The following is a 15754-nucleotide window of genomic DNA, read 5'->3' as shown; positions in this document are numbered from 1 at the left end:
AGCAAAAAGCTCCTTCTCAGTAGTGGTGTATTTTATTTGAGCTCCATTTAGAGTCTTACTGGCATAGTAGACCACATGAAAAAGATTATTCTTGCGCTGCCCAAGAACTGCTTCCAGCGTATAATCACTCGCATCACACATCATCTCAAAAGGCTCTGTCCAATCAGGTGTCGTAATAACTGGTGCAGTTATCAAAATCTTCTTGAGAGTCTCGAATGCCACCAAGCATTCAACATCAAATTTGAAAGGCACATCCTTCTCGAGAAAGTTCCACAACAGCTTAGATATCTTCGAGAAGTCCTTAATAAAACGACGATAAAAACCCGCATGACCAAGAAAACTACGAATTCCTTTCACAGAAATAGGTGGTCGAAGATTTTCAATGACTCTCACCTTGGCTTTGTCCACCTCAAGACCCTTGCTAGAGACCTTATGCCCGAGAATAATTCCTTCACGCACCATAAAGTGACATTTTTCCCAATTGAGCACCAAATTAGTTTCCACACACCTTTTGAGCACCGCACGAAGATTATTCGAACATTCATCATACGTATTTCCCAAGATGGAGAAGTCGTCCATGAACACTTCGACATTATTTTCAATCATATCAGAGAATATAGCCATCATACATCTCTGAAAAGTGGCAGGTGCACCACATAAGCCAAAAGAAACTCATTGAAAAGCAAATGTGCCAAATGGACAAGTGAAGGTAGTCTTTTCTTGATCCTCTGGTGCAATGCAAATCTGATTATACCCCGAATAACCATCCAGAAGACAATAATACTCATGACCGGCCAACCTGTCAAGCATCTGATCAATAAATGGAAGAGGGAAGTGATCCTTTCTCGTGGCCTTGTTCAACTTTCTGTAATTCATGCATACCCTCCATCCTGTGACTTTTCGAGTGGGGATGAGCTCATTCTTCTCATTTGCTACCAAAGTTATACCTCATTTCTTAGGTACAAATTGCACGGGGCTCACCCAAGAACTGTCAGAAATAGGATATATGATTCATACATCTAGCCACTTCAGAATTTCTTTCTTCACAACTTCTTTCATGATAGAATTAAGTCATCGTTGTTGCTCAATAGTCGGCTTACTACCTTCCTCTAGAAGAATTTTATGCATGCAATATGAAGGGCTGATCCCTTTGATATCTGTTATAGTCCATCTGATTGCCGATTTGAATTCTCTCAAGATCCTCAAGAGCTTGTCCTCCTCACTACCCGAAAGGTCAGATGCAATAATAACAGGCAAAGTAGATGCATCACCTAAAAAACATACCTCAAGTATTCATGCAATTGTTTAAGCTTCAAAGTAGGTGCTTCCTTAATAGATGGTTTGAGCTTTCCTTCAGCATTCTTGAGATCAGAAGTACCAAGAGATTCAAATGGTATTTCTAGCTTTCGCCTCCAAGGAGAAGAATTTAGATATTGTAGTTGCCCATTGCCATCCTCATCATCACTATCAAACTCCCCCATTAAGGCTTTCTCTAATGCGTCAAACATTAGCATATAATTGAGTTCTGTAGTTACCGCAGAATCAATCAAATCCACTTTTAAGCACTCCTCGTCTTCTATAGGGAATTTCATCACCTTGAATACATTGAATGTCACATCCTGATCCTGCACCATCATAGTAAGTTCACCTTTCTGCACATCTATCACGGTACGACCTGTAGCCAAGAAAGGTCTTCCCAAGATTATTGGGATCTTCTTATCTTCTTCGAAACAAAAATGACAAAGTCTGCAGGGAAGAAGAGATTATCCACCTTTACTAACACGTCCTCCACTATGCCTCGTGGATATATAATAGAACGATCAGCCAATTGTAGAGACATCTAGGTGGGCTTTGGATCAGGCAAATTCTAATTTTTGAAGATAGACAATGGCATCAGATTGATGCTTGCTCCCAACTTGCACAGGCATTTATCAAAAGACAACTTGCCTATGGTACAAGGAATGGTGAAGCTACCTGGATCTTTAAGCTTTGGAGGTAATTTTTGTTGCATCACAGCACTGCACTCTTCCGTTAGAGCAACGGTCTCAAGGTTATCCAGTTTCATCTTTTTTGAAAGAATACTCTTCATGGATTTCACATAACTAGGCATTTATTCCAGAGCCTCATCGAAAGGTAAGTTGATGTGAAGTTTCTTCAACACCTCGAGAAACTTACCGAACTGCTTATCCAGCTTTTGTTGTTGCAATCTCTTAGGGAAAGGTGGTGGAGAATAGAGCTGTTTCTCCCCTGTATTACCCTCAAGCAGAGTGTGTTCAACAGTAGCCTTCCTTGGTTCCACCGCTTTCTCCTTTTGCTTCTCTTCTTCATCAACAACTTCAGCTTCTCCGTCTTTCGCTTTTTCAGCATCATCAACTTTTCCAGACCATAAGGTAATAGCTTTGACTTTCTCTTTAGCTTCCTTCCTGCCTGGCACTTCAGTATCAGTGGGAAGTGTGCCAGGTTGATGATTGAGCACTGCATTGGCTATTTGACCGATTTGATTTTCCAAGGTCTTGATAGAAATAGCTTGACTTTTGCACAATAGCTTGAGTTCCTCAAAATCAGCACTAGAAGGTGGAGCAGCACCTCCTTATTGAGGATATGATTGCCTTTGAGCATAATGTTGTGATTACTGGAATCCAGGTGGATTAAACTATTTACTTATGCCTTGCTAATATGGTTGCTAAATAGCATTCTGAGTATTGCTCCAGCTGAAATTGGGATGATTTATATTGTTAGGATGATAAGTTGTTGGCACGAGCTGCTGCGGTCGCTGATAATTGTTCACATACTGAACAGAATCATTAACAAGAGAACATTGATCCGTAGCATGAGAACCTGCACAAAGCTCACAGACCATAGTTATCTGATTGACTCCATAGGTGGCTAAAGAATCGACCTTCAAAAAAAGCGCTTGGAGCTGCGCTGCAGTAGCTGTAGCTGCATCAACTTCCAGAATACTTGCTACCTTGCCATGCATCATCCTTTAAGTTGGGTTTTGATGCTCATTTGAAGCTATAGTTTTAATAAGATTATATGCCTCAGTATAGCTTTTGGCCCACAAGGCGCCTCCAGCTGCTACATCGAGCATGGGCCGAGATTGGGCCCCCAAACCATTATAGAAACCAGTGATCACCATCCAGTCAGGCATACCATGATGTGGACACTTTCTCAACATCTCCTTGTAGCGCTCCCAAGCTTCGCACATAGATTCTATTGGTTGCTGTACAAACTGAGTAAGAGCACTCCTCATAGCTGCAGTCTTCGCCATTGGATAGAACTTCACCAAAAACTTTTGCGCAAGATCTTGCCAAGTAGTGATGGACCCAGATGGTTCAGAATGTAACTAATCCTTAGCTTTATCCCTTAGAGAGAATGGGAAAAGTCTCAGCTTGATAGCCTCATCAGTCACACCATTATATTTGAAAGTACTACAGATCTCGACAAAATTCCTGATGTGCATGTTGGGGTCTTCAGTCGCAGCACCTCCGAAAGAAACAGAATTTCGCACCATCTGATTAGTATCCGGCTTGATTTCAAAAGTGTTAGCTTGAATAGCCTGATGGAGGATGCTTGACTGAATGTCATCAATTTTAGGCCAAAAAAGTCCATAGAGCTGGATGTGCTGGAACTATACGATCACCCATGATTACTGGTTCTTTCTACTCACTCTCTTTATCTGAATCTTCAAAATCTATCTTCTCCGGAATATTAAGAACTGAGTCTGTCTCCTCAACCGTATCTAAAGTCCTCTTGCGAGTACGAGAACTTATTTGCATAAACGCTCGCTAAAGGACCTGAAACACAACCGGAAACAAAAAGTAACACGTCTTAATCAATGAGTCCTAAAGACCACTGATGGTAAGTACATAAACTAAAAAAATACGCCGAGTCCCCGGCAGCGGCGCCAAAAACTTGTTAGGGCGAAAACACACGCTAATAATTCACGCAAGTATACGCGTTCGCAAGTAATATAGAATAATTTCTAGTTCGTTCACACAGAGACTCAGACTAATTATGTTCAATTAACACTTACTCACCAATGTATGATTACTTCTCATTGTCAAGACAATAACACGTAGAATTGATTAACTAATTATTACCTATAATTAACTACGAGAATTAAACACTTAATTGACACTTGAATTAACAATATTAAACACACATGAGATCATAACTTCATTACTACTTCCTTCAATAGTTATTGTTATTACCCTTAGCATGTAACTGTGATGATATTAATCGAACAACACAAAACTGAAGATAGAAGTTGAATAGGCATCAAATATGTTGAGACCCTATATATCTACAAAATTTGACAACATAATGATTTAAGCACAAGTTATTTCTTATGATTACACAGGGTAAGTAAAACGGTTAGAGTTACCCACTAATCATGCATACACATACATGAACCTATGCTAGCATGGCCAGTTCTAAACCTCAAGATCCACTGTCGCTTTACAAGAGATTAACAGCCTATTTTATATGTTCGCGGCGCATATAAGACGAATAAGCACAACCAATACTAAATATCATATAATCATCACACACTAAGGTATTAAACAACTAACTAAAGAATTCCATAGTAAATCCGTTACGACCCCTTGATCACGATTAGCCCACGATTGAACTCCTCGTCACCATGGGTTCATATGAAAACATGATAATAACACACGAGAATAACTAATAAAAATACTTATTAAAACCAGAGTACGTCACAAGAGTAATAAGGTTCAAAGTAAAGAAAACTAGCATCCACTGATACAACGAATAAAAGAATCATAAGAAAACTATGCTTCCTCTTCTTCATTGCGATGTGCTAAAACGGTCTTTTTCCTTCTTGCCTTGCTCCTCGATTGATACCACGATTCTCCACACGTGAAACGTCTCTGAAAACTACTTAGATAGAAGCCCCACAAGTCCCAGCTATCTCAGAAGTCGGAAGTCCAACAGAATCAGGAGTCTAAAAATCAGTATCTTATTTTACGACCCTGAGCGGCAGCCTAGCAATCCTGTGCAGGCGCCCAGCTTCTTGAGCGGCCGCCCAGCTTCCTGAGCGGGCGCCCAGCCAGGCTGAGCGGGCGCCCAGCACCTCACTGGAAAATTTATTAATTTCTCCCATTTTCTGCTGTATTCTACTCCTAATTTCCCACTTGCAATGCCAAGCACATACTTAGGCTTATTCATGATGAAATCTGCCCTCAAACACAAATAATACCCTGAAATGCACAAACACTAGAAAAACACATCAAATACACAAAATACTTGATTTCAGGACATCAATTTAAGCCATTATAAGACGTTTTAAGTGGTATAAAATGCCACTTATCACAAAGCTTCATCAGAATAAAGTTGGTTGTGGCACAAGAAGCTCTCACACTTGAATTTCAAGATAATGAACTCGCTGGTAAAAAGGGAGTTGGTAAGAGGTTTACCACAAATGGAATTTTGTCAAGAAGGACTCTGTGAACCTCTTCAGTTAAAGAAAGCATCATATAGGATACAAGAAATGACAAGCATTACTGAACCTCTTCAGTTAATTTACATGGATTTATTTGGTCCAGTGAATTTACTATCGCAATCAGGGAAGAAATTTTTTTTATTGATAGTCATGAAAACTCAAAGTACATATGGGTGTTGTGCTTACAAAAAAAGGATGAAGCACTACCGATGATTGTTGATCATATAAATATATTTTGATGCAAATAAAACTACATATCAGAAAGATCAGTTTAGAAAATGAAACAAAATATAAAAATGCATTACTTTATGAATTTGGTACATAGTAAGGTATTTCGAGACAATATTTAGCACCAAGAAATCCATAGCAAAATGGACTAGTAAGAAGGAAGAACCGCGCCTTGGTTGAAGTAGCAATGACCATGCTAAATGAATCAATACTTCCTACCTAATTTTGGCTGAAGCAGTCAACACAACATGTTACACTCAGAATTATACCCTGATTAATAAAGAACATGACAAGACTCTTTAGGAGATCATGTCCGACAAAATACCAATACTGAAATATTTTCATGTGTTTGGAGGTAAATGCTTTGTGGTTAAAAAAGAAAATGAGCATCTAGAACAGTTTGATCCTAAAGCTGAAGAAGACATATTTTTTTGGCTATCATCTGGAATCTAAAGCTTACGGGGTTTATGTAATTGCTGATCACAAGGTGGTTGAAAGCCTTAATGTAACGTTTGACGACACCAAGTTTTCAATCCTACAAGGAGAAAAGGATTCCGAATATCTGGAATTTGCAAATCGTTCTAGAATAATCCTTTATATGAAGACGAATCATCAAGCCATGGTGCTAACAACTCAGGGGAAGCAAGAAGAGGATCTGCAGTTCATACTCAACTTAATGCTGAACAAGGCATAAGCATCTACATCTTCTCTGCCAAGAAAAAGGGTATTGAACATAGACCATCCTTTTGAATTGATCATTGGTGATCCAGACACGGGAGTGAGAACTACAAGTTCCACCCAGAATGAATGTCACTTCTCATGATTTCTTTCAATAATAGAGCCCAAAAAAGTGGATGAGGCACTTCAAAATCCATATTGGGTTATTGCTATGTAAGAATAACTCAATCAATTTAAAATGTAAAAACTTTGAAAGCTGTTACCCCGTCGTAAAGGCAAAATGGTGATCGGCACTTAGTGGGTATTCAATACTAAATTGGATGAAGACGTTATTGTAGCAAGAAACAACGTCAGAATGGTCGGTAAGTAGATTATGATGAAATCTATGCTCCACTAGCTAGGCTTGAGGCGATCACGATGTTTTTTGTCATTCGATACACAATCACACTCCAAGGTTTATCAGATGAATGTGAAGAGTGGATTCCTAAATGGGGAGCTAGAAGAAGAAGAGTATGTGGAAGAACCTTTAGGCTTTGAAGATCCAAATTTGGTGGATTTTGTATACTTTTTATTCATGACTCTCTATGGTCTCACGCAAGCACTAAGGACATGGTATGCCAGTTTCTCAAAATTTCTACTTTAAAATGGTTTTACTAGTGGTGTTATAGATAAAACTCTATTTCATAAAATGCATAAAATTGATAGGATATTAGTGCAAGTATATATTAACGATATTATATTTAGTTCTAATAAATATGATCTTTGAAAGAGATTTTCTAAGCTAATGCAGAGTAAGTATAAAATGAGCATGATGGGAGAGTTGAACTACTTTCTTGGATTATAAGTAAGTCAAAGAAAAGATGTAATTTTCATTTGTCAATCCATGTACATTAGAGAACTTCACAAGAAGTATAATCTGAAAGATTCAACATCAGCAAAGACCCCAATGGCGTCAGCCACTGAGCTTGATGAGGAAAAAACTGGTAAGAAGGTTGACATCACAAGCTATATAGGTATTATCGGTTCATTACTATATCTCAATATAAGTAGATCAGATATTATGTTTGTAACATGCTTATGTGTTAGGTTTCAAGCTGACCCTACAGAGTCCCATCATATAGCTATGAAATGGATTTTTAAGTATCTTAAAGGAACTCCAAATATTGGTATTTGGTACCCCAAAGGCACATGTGTTGAACTAGTTTGCTATTCAGATTCAGATTTTATAGGTCGTAAGATTGATTAGAAAAGTACTTCAGGAAACTGTTAGTTTCTTGAAAAGAAGATTGGTTTCATAAAATTGAAACAAGTAGCATTCGGTATCCACATCAACTGCCGAAGCTGAATACATAGCAGCTGGAAGCTGTTGTGCTCAAATTTTGTGGATAAGGAACCAACTCCCTGATTATGGGCAGTTGATGCAATGATTCCAATATTCTGCAAAACCACTAGTGCCATAGCAATCTCTAATAACCCGGTTCAGCACTTGAGAATTAAGCACATTGATATCAAGTATCATTTTATCATAGGGCATGTCACAGATGGTACTTTGAAATTACATTTTGTACACACAGAGGATCAAATTGCAAAAATTTTTACAAAACCGCTTGATGATTTCACTTTCTCTAAGTTGGTTAGTGAACTTGGGATGTTAAATCTTTCAATTTGATAAAATTAGAAGTCAAGAACTGCAACTTGTTTCAAATAAATTCACTTGTGAATTAATGTCAATATTTTTAGGACTTGTAAATTTATTTACCAGTATTTAGTTCTCGTATATCAAATAGTTGTGTGCTTGTATCTAATTGATAAATATTTAAGCAAATAAATATTATCAATTTAATTGAAATTGATTTAATTATAAATAATTAAATTATGAGTAAATTAAATAGAAGAACAATTTAAGTTACAAAGATTATGATATTATCAATTAAATAATAAGTGCTATAATTTTATGATAAAATTTGTGAGTTGATTAAATTAAGTGAATTGAAAAATTATTCGTAATTTCATATTATTCATAAATATTTTTCCATATGCCATTTTCTGAAAATTGACAACTCAATTTTCTGAAAATCCACAAGTGTTTTTCCATTAATCGGAATTTTTTATTATATATTGTCGATTAACAACAAAAATGAGATTTTAATTTGTAAACGTTGGCAAGGTTTTTTAAAAAATTGTCCATTAGTAGCATTTTCTTCTTTAATTTTTGTTTTTAATTGTTGGTTAATAGATTTTATTCTCTATAGCATTCAAAGACTTAACAGATTTTTGTGTCATCTTCTCTTTCATTGGAAATTTCTAGAGATTATACACACATATTTACAAAGCCATTGTTGAACTCGAGAAGGACAATATTTTTAGTTTCTTTGTTAGTACTAAAACTTTGTCTAAATTTTGTTTTGAACATAGATTTGTGAATTCCATTACTTGCTATTCATTTGGACTGTAATTTTTTTTTGTCCAATTAAATAGGGAGATCCAATTTTAAGTTATTCGAAATTTAGGATTTGTTTTGGACCTTCATTGCTAATTGTTTATGTAATATCCATTTAAGTTTTAGAATAATAATTATAATAAGATATTAGTAAAAATTGATTAAAATTAGATAAGTACTGGGATTTAAAATTGGGTTAGACTAATTGGCCTAAAATTTGGATCAGATTCTAATATTGGTAATATGTAGGTTAAGATATAGGGGTTTGTATCTTTATAAATACACCCTATTCGTATTCCTCGTTTTTATCAATTAAAATTCGTAGGGTTTTTCTCTCTAAAAAATCAGCAGTCTTGTAAAATTCGGAGAAAATTCATCTTAAGTCTGAATTCATTGATCTTGGACTTTTTGGAAAGGTCTTTTCGTCCTTTACAACTTTCGAGTTTTATTTTTTCAAGAAAAAACATTTAGAGGGTGAAAAAGAATAAATTCTGGTGAGATAAGTTTTCGATCGATCTTGCTAGTATTTTTAAAATTAGGTGTTATGTAAGTATATTCGATTATCAAAACATGGGATAAGTGATGATATATTTGAAAGTATTATGTGTTATAAAATATGTATTGAGATGTATGTGTGATGTCTAGGCGATAATTCTGGATCTGTGATTTATGTCATGGTTTGAAAAATATCGAATAAAAACTTAGGACCGTAATCACGTGTTTGTAGTGACAGTTTTCTTAAAATTTAGGACCGTTATTACCCGTTTGTTGTGGTCGTGGTATGGATTATAGGTTTTGAATATTGTAATTTATGTGGTATGTGTATTGTGTATATTGAATAAAAATAAGAATATGTATCGAAACTGTTTATTTCGAATATCGTATGATGTAGATTATCGTATTTTGTTATATGTATATGTGTTACTTGGCCTACTATTTGGATCGATTGGTTTCTTGTTGAGCTGTATAACTCAGTACTTATAATTTCAAGTTTCGTCTAAGATTCGAGTTGGATAACATTGGTGTTCAAGGATCTTATGATTGGGGTACACTCACTTTTGGACTTCCATTTTTAGGTGCGCTTTTTAATAGTCACCTTTGTAATAGATTTTGCATTAGTAAATTATATTTTATTTCAGTTTCGATTTAGAGATAATAGTCCAGAAGAGCGGGTTATTACAGTTTAATTGTACTAAACTCGAGTTTGTGTAGCAAAATTTCTCATAATATATCATTATTAATTTTGATATTATTCAGTAAAGTTTGAATTTTTTAGTGTTTGTTTAATATTTCTGTGGTTGTGTCGATATAAAACTTCGTACGATTAATTACAAATTAATTACCAATTATTTTTTAAAATGGGTGAAAATTTTATAATTAAGTGAACCAATTATATGTCCATTTTGGATTGTAATCATAATAAACATGGGCATTTTATTGCTAGGCATGTTATTTGAATCAGCATTCACATGTTTGGGACTAAGAGCAACTAATATTTAAATTCTTTATTTTATAGAGATGGATGCCCAAAATAACTGTTAATACATTATGTGTGCTTATATATATGTTTTAAATAAAAATTGGTTAGGTTTTTAAATCTAGCTACTCTTCTTTTTGAAAAGGGTTGACACCTAGGGAGATTACCATTACTTTACCACATGGTCAAACTTTCTTTGGACCTTATTCACCTCTGTATCGCATTTCTACTTGAGGATTTTTTTAGGAGGAAGAAGATGGTACGGTGCTTACTTATCATTGAGACGGGACATTTGATGGTATTCTTTTTGGCATTAATGCGGTGGAGATATCATATTACGGGCAAAATAACTATATACTCTCAATTATACCTCCCACCTTTTAATTAAAATTTTATAAACATATGTTGACTACAAATAAATATTTGATGAAATTTTGTAGGTTCTACGAGCGAATTGTCAGTTGGTCAATTTAACATCAAAATTTTACCATCGCATTTGGAAGATTGTTGTTATCGCATTATATGGAGATCGCACACTGCTTACTTATCATTGAGATGGAACATTTGATGTAATTTTGTTTGGCATTCATGCAATGGAGATATCATATTCTACGGGTAAAATAACTATATACTAAATTATTCCCCCCTTTTAATTAAAATGCTATAAAACTATGTTGACTATACATAAATATTTGATAAAATTTTGTAGGTTCTACGAGCGAATTGTCGGTTGGTCAATTTAAGATCAAACTTTTACCATCATATATGGAAGATTATTGTTATGGCATTGTAATTGTTTTGAAATTTTAACAAAATTTATAGATTGTTTAACACTTTACATAAATTTAACAAAACTATTTGTTGCGTAGGACATCGCACGCGAGTTCAGTTCAATCACCGACCGATGGTCTCATGGAGATATTTTTCCAGATCGCTAAAGGTGAACCTACTTGGAACTTTTAAATGAAAAAGACCACCTTATCACGTACAAGAATCCATGACTATCAATGGGTACATTTCTCACGGGTAACACACACTAATTATTATTCATGTGTTATGTCAGCGTTCAGATCATTTATAATTTATTTAAACTTCAATTTTTGGGTACATGTATTTGTGTTTCTTGCATCATTTCGCGTGGACATAAGCTTATACTATTATTATTATTATCATTTCAGTCATTTTCATTTTGTGTTCATACTAATATCGTGTTGTTGTTCGATGTCCACTTGTAATTATTTAAGTTCTATCACTCATGTTATAAATTTATTTGTAAATCAGTCTCTGATTATCAAAGTTGGATTTAATAAATATGTTTGAATTTTTAGATGATAAGGAGAGATTGGTTATTGGTAGCGTTGTCTTGAATTTTATCAAAATTGAAATATTTAGCGACCTCGTTATTGTTTATTAATTGTGTGCATCGAATCATATGTGTATGTTATTTATTATTGATATTTTAATCATTCAACCTGTATTGGTTTTGTCATTTGGTTGAAAATTTTTAATTAGTCTATTTGTTTGTTCGAGATTTTCTTGAAAATGGATTTATTTGCTCATAAATCTAGAATTATCGAAAATAGACGATATTAGAGGAAATTCCTAGAAATGCTCAGAATATAGAGAAAAGGAAATATTTTTTTATTAGTGTAACTAAAAACAAAATTGGTAATATGACCAATGATATAGATGGATGGTGGATTAACTCTGGTTGACCCTCCATGTTATAAAAGAAAAAATGAACTGTGTTAATGCAATTCAAAAATTGTTTAAGTATTTTGGTTATAACTTTAACCCTTGTCCATAGATTTAAAATGGTAAATGAAGAGATGTAATCAAAATTTAGTGGTCAATTTTTATATGAAGCCGGAAATTTAATTATTTCGAGATGGTATAGAATCATCGTTGAAATATACGATGAAAATATCAAATCACTTAATTGTGAGTGAACCGAGATTTATGGTTGAGATAAAGGATGTTGATGTATCATACGTATTGAATATGATTATTTTGAAATGACGATATCATATCAGAAACTTTGTGACACTCAAAATAGAGTGGACAAATTGAAATTGAGATATGGATGATTTATTTGAGATATGTTTTATTTAATCCGGTCAAAATAATGAACCAACAATATTGAGAATAAACCATATTTCTCTGTAAGTATCGACTGTGATATTGATAATCCAAATTTAATTTTGGGAAATCAATTTAATTTTGGTGGAACGAACTTTGAAATGTTAAGTTCATTACATGGTGATTATTGTTTTATCAAATATACATGGTTTATTAAAAGTAATGGACTATGTTAGTCTGATTGCACTCGAAAATATATGAGTGAGTATATATGGATTGTTCTTCTAGTGTATACCAAAAACATACACACTGTGAAAGTTACAATTAACAGAAAACTATTTTTATTTAGGTTTTAACGAATAGTGGTCATGTGCATTTTTTAAAATGACATCAACAGCGAGAATTAGTTTGACTTGCATGTTAAAAGCAAAATAAAAAGAAATGTAAATATGGGAGTTACATTTCATTGATTTAATTATTAATTATATTGATTGCAAAATTTATGGAGACAATTACAATTGCATGGGGTGGAGAAAATGAATAGATAACGTGCATATGAATAGATAACCTGCATATGAAGAATGATTCGTAACTCGAGATACATTTTCTACTTTTATATCAATATAAATAATAAACAAATATTTTTCTTTAAAGCCAACACATGAGTGTAACATCATTAGCTCTTACAAACATCTATTAGCCCATACTGGTCAAAAGACCATTGTACCTGCAAATGTCACACACAACTAGCTTTGGTATACTAAACTCTCCATGAACTTGCATATGCTCAAAGTATGCTTTCAGAGTTGAAGCTTATAAGCTAAAGTTTTTAAATATTACATGTAATATATTAAAAAGAGAAGCATCTCCAGTTGTCTAGTCAAATGAAAAATCTAATTAAAAAAAGTAAAGCCAACAGCACACTTCTTCTTCCGAGACTTCTCTGTTACAGCCACCTTCTTTTGTCCATGATCCAGTACTGTCCCAACCTAGCTTCATTCTTTTTACACCGGAAAGTGCCTCCACTCAAGACGGTGATGTATGATCGGACTATCTGTGCAGATATCGGCAATTGGCGCCATTCCGACATCCCCTGGGAGTGTTGAAGTACGTGCACGGCTTCTGATGCCGATTCACCGTAGATGATCCTTGCCCAACTATTTGAGTGTTTGCACCCAACGAAGAGCAGTTCATGGGAGGGGTTGAGTGACTAAAGGCGGCTATCATATTGGCAGCAGCCAGCTGGTTGACCATTAGCAATGTAACCAAATCATTCACTAATGAATTCAGACCCATTGCTGTTAGAGCAGTTTGTCCTGAGACAGGGTACGGGTGCATCTGGAGTAGAGTTGAATTCCTATGCAGAAGGGATGGCAGTCCATTTGGTGGTGGCTGTAGGCTAGCGGTTTGTGGCAAAGAAAATGTGGCCACCTGTGATATTGGAGGTTCCATTCTCATACCAGCGACAGTTCAATTTTCACTGATTCCACTCTCAATCTCCATATCCGATTCCCACTTGGTACTTGGTGAGGAATACAGAGGTGACATTGGGGCCATTGTTGCTTGGTGATGGTATGTCATTGTTAATTAGGCTCTTGTTGCTGCTTGATGTGACCATTGAAGAAACCGTTATTGAAGGGGCAGAGGATTCACCAGTAATGCAATGTGAATTGTATCCAGGAGCTGTATTTTCCCTTGGAAAGGTAAGTAACGATTCAGGAATGGTTGCGATGGCACTGGCACATGACCTTCCTTTAGCTGTCCAATCATATATTTTTATCAGCTTGTCCACGTCTCCTGGGTTCTGTAGGAGACGCGCTAGCAAGTCCAGGTCCACAACATCCTGAGCAGGCACCGAAGATGTCCAAGCAATGGGTTTCGGGATGAATATTCCAGTATTTTCTCGCACACGGTAAAACTGCTCAGGGTTTTCGCTTGGAACTGATTTTGTTGGCTCGATTCCAGTGAAACTTTTCCCGCTGAAAAACTTACAAACAGTATCTGCGTTGAGCCATTGCATGAACATGCCCAAACCAACTGCAGGTTCACCTTGCCCCAATGCGACGTCATTTAAAGCATTTACGGCATCAATTGCGAGGGCCATTGTTTCACCATTCATGGATGAACTAGTCAGGAATGGTGAACTGTTGCTGAGCAGGTTGCCTTCCTCCTCCATGGGCATTATCGGGATTATTGGGATTGTGCTGTCAACATGGTCAGTAGGCTCCCTATGAAGCCTGTCATTGAAACCAAAAGTAAAAAAGTAAGCAGAGGTGCTAAATTGAAATAAAGTTAAAAAGTAGACTCGGGAACAAAAAACTTTACCTAGGATCAGTTGGTACACGTCTCCGGGTAGCCTCTATGCTCTCTTGCCCACCAGCCACACCCCAGTTAATATCCAAAGTTAACTGTTATTAAAATCCGTGTGTAATAGTCAACATCAACTTATAAAAGAAAAGTGCATAGCATCTTAAACAAAAAAGATATCAAAATGTATGTAATATCAATGTTTCAACTCATACCTTTGGAGTACACATCCATTCTATTTGTGGAATATGACCATGTCTTCCGGGCTCTGGGCTCTGGCAAAGTGTTCCTTTCAATTTGTTCATTGAGATCGATGAAATATAACTATGATGAGGATAACTGAACACTTATATTTGCTTCCACACCGCCTTATGGATACACGAACTAGACAAGAAATAACCTGTCAGTTTTAGGATGGAAAATAATAGGATTTAATTATTATTACTTCAGTCTTTCATAATTTTTCAGTCTAGAGAATATGCAGGACCTCCTGAAAGGAAAACGTCCAGCCTACAAACATTTAGTGATAGCTTTGAAATCGACAATGTTAAGACGTGCAAGTTTAAGTCCGACAACACGAACAAGAAAAACAACTTCGTCCTGAACTTCTAAACATCAAGCCCACTTCTAAACATCAAGCCCGTTACCCTAAAATAGTCCACCGAATATAAGAATTTTATAAACTATAAAGTATAACGTTTGACAACATTTTGCTATATCAGATAACAAAGCATATACAAGAACATGCACATCATTGCATATTTCTAATTTGCACAAAAAAAGTCTATAAATGCAACATGCTATAATATAAGACCTTAGGCTTCTCACCGAAAAAAAGAGAAAGATTATGAACACGTGAAAGAAAGTTGTAACATGTAGAAAACATTATCTAATTGAGTAACCATCTCACCATCATAGTTTTTTGTCAAGTCTCACCAATCATACTTAACTACGCATAATTTTGTTTTCGAGGATTCTAGATGTACTTGTACAAATTATGAACACTTGACACACAATTGCAGCATATAACCAATTTTATTTGAATAAGTAACCATCTCGTCTAAAATCTTAAATGTTATTT

General features: G+C 35.3%; 1 non-coding gene across 1 annotated transcript; it reads left to right on the top strand.

Moving 5' to 3' along the window:
- Positions 1-3149: 3149 nt before the first annotated feature.
- On the top strand, positions 3150-3256 carry LOC141722438 (small nucleolar RNA R71). The gene has a single exon (XR_012575457.1). It is a non-coding gene; the product is annotated as a small nucleolar RNA R71 (small nucleolar RNA).
- Positions 3257-15754: the final 12498 nt, after the last annotated feature.

Source organism: Apium graveolens, chromosome 4, assembly GCF_009905375.1.
Source record: "Apium graveolens cultivar Ventura chromosome 4, ASM990537v1, whole genome shotgun sequence".
In the NCBI taxonomy this organism is placed as follows: Eukaryota; Viridiplantae; Streptophyta; class Magnoliopsida; order Apiales; family Apiaceae; genus Apium; species Apium graveolens.
The sequence above is the reverse complement of the archived record's forward strand: the minus strand, read 5'-3'. Positions and strand labels throughout refer to the sequence as shown.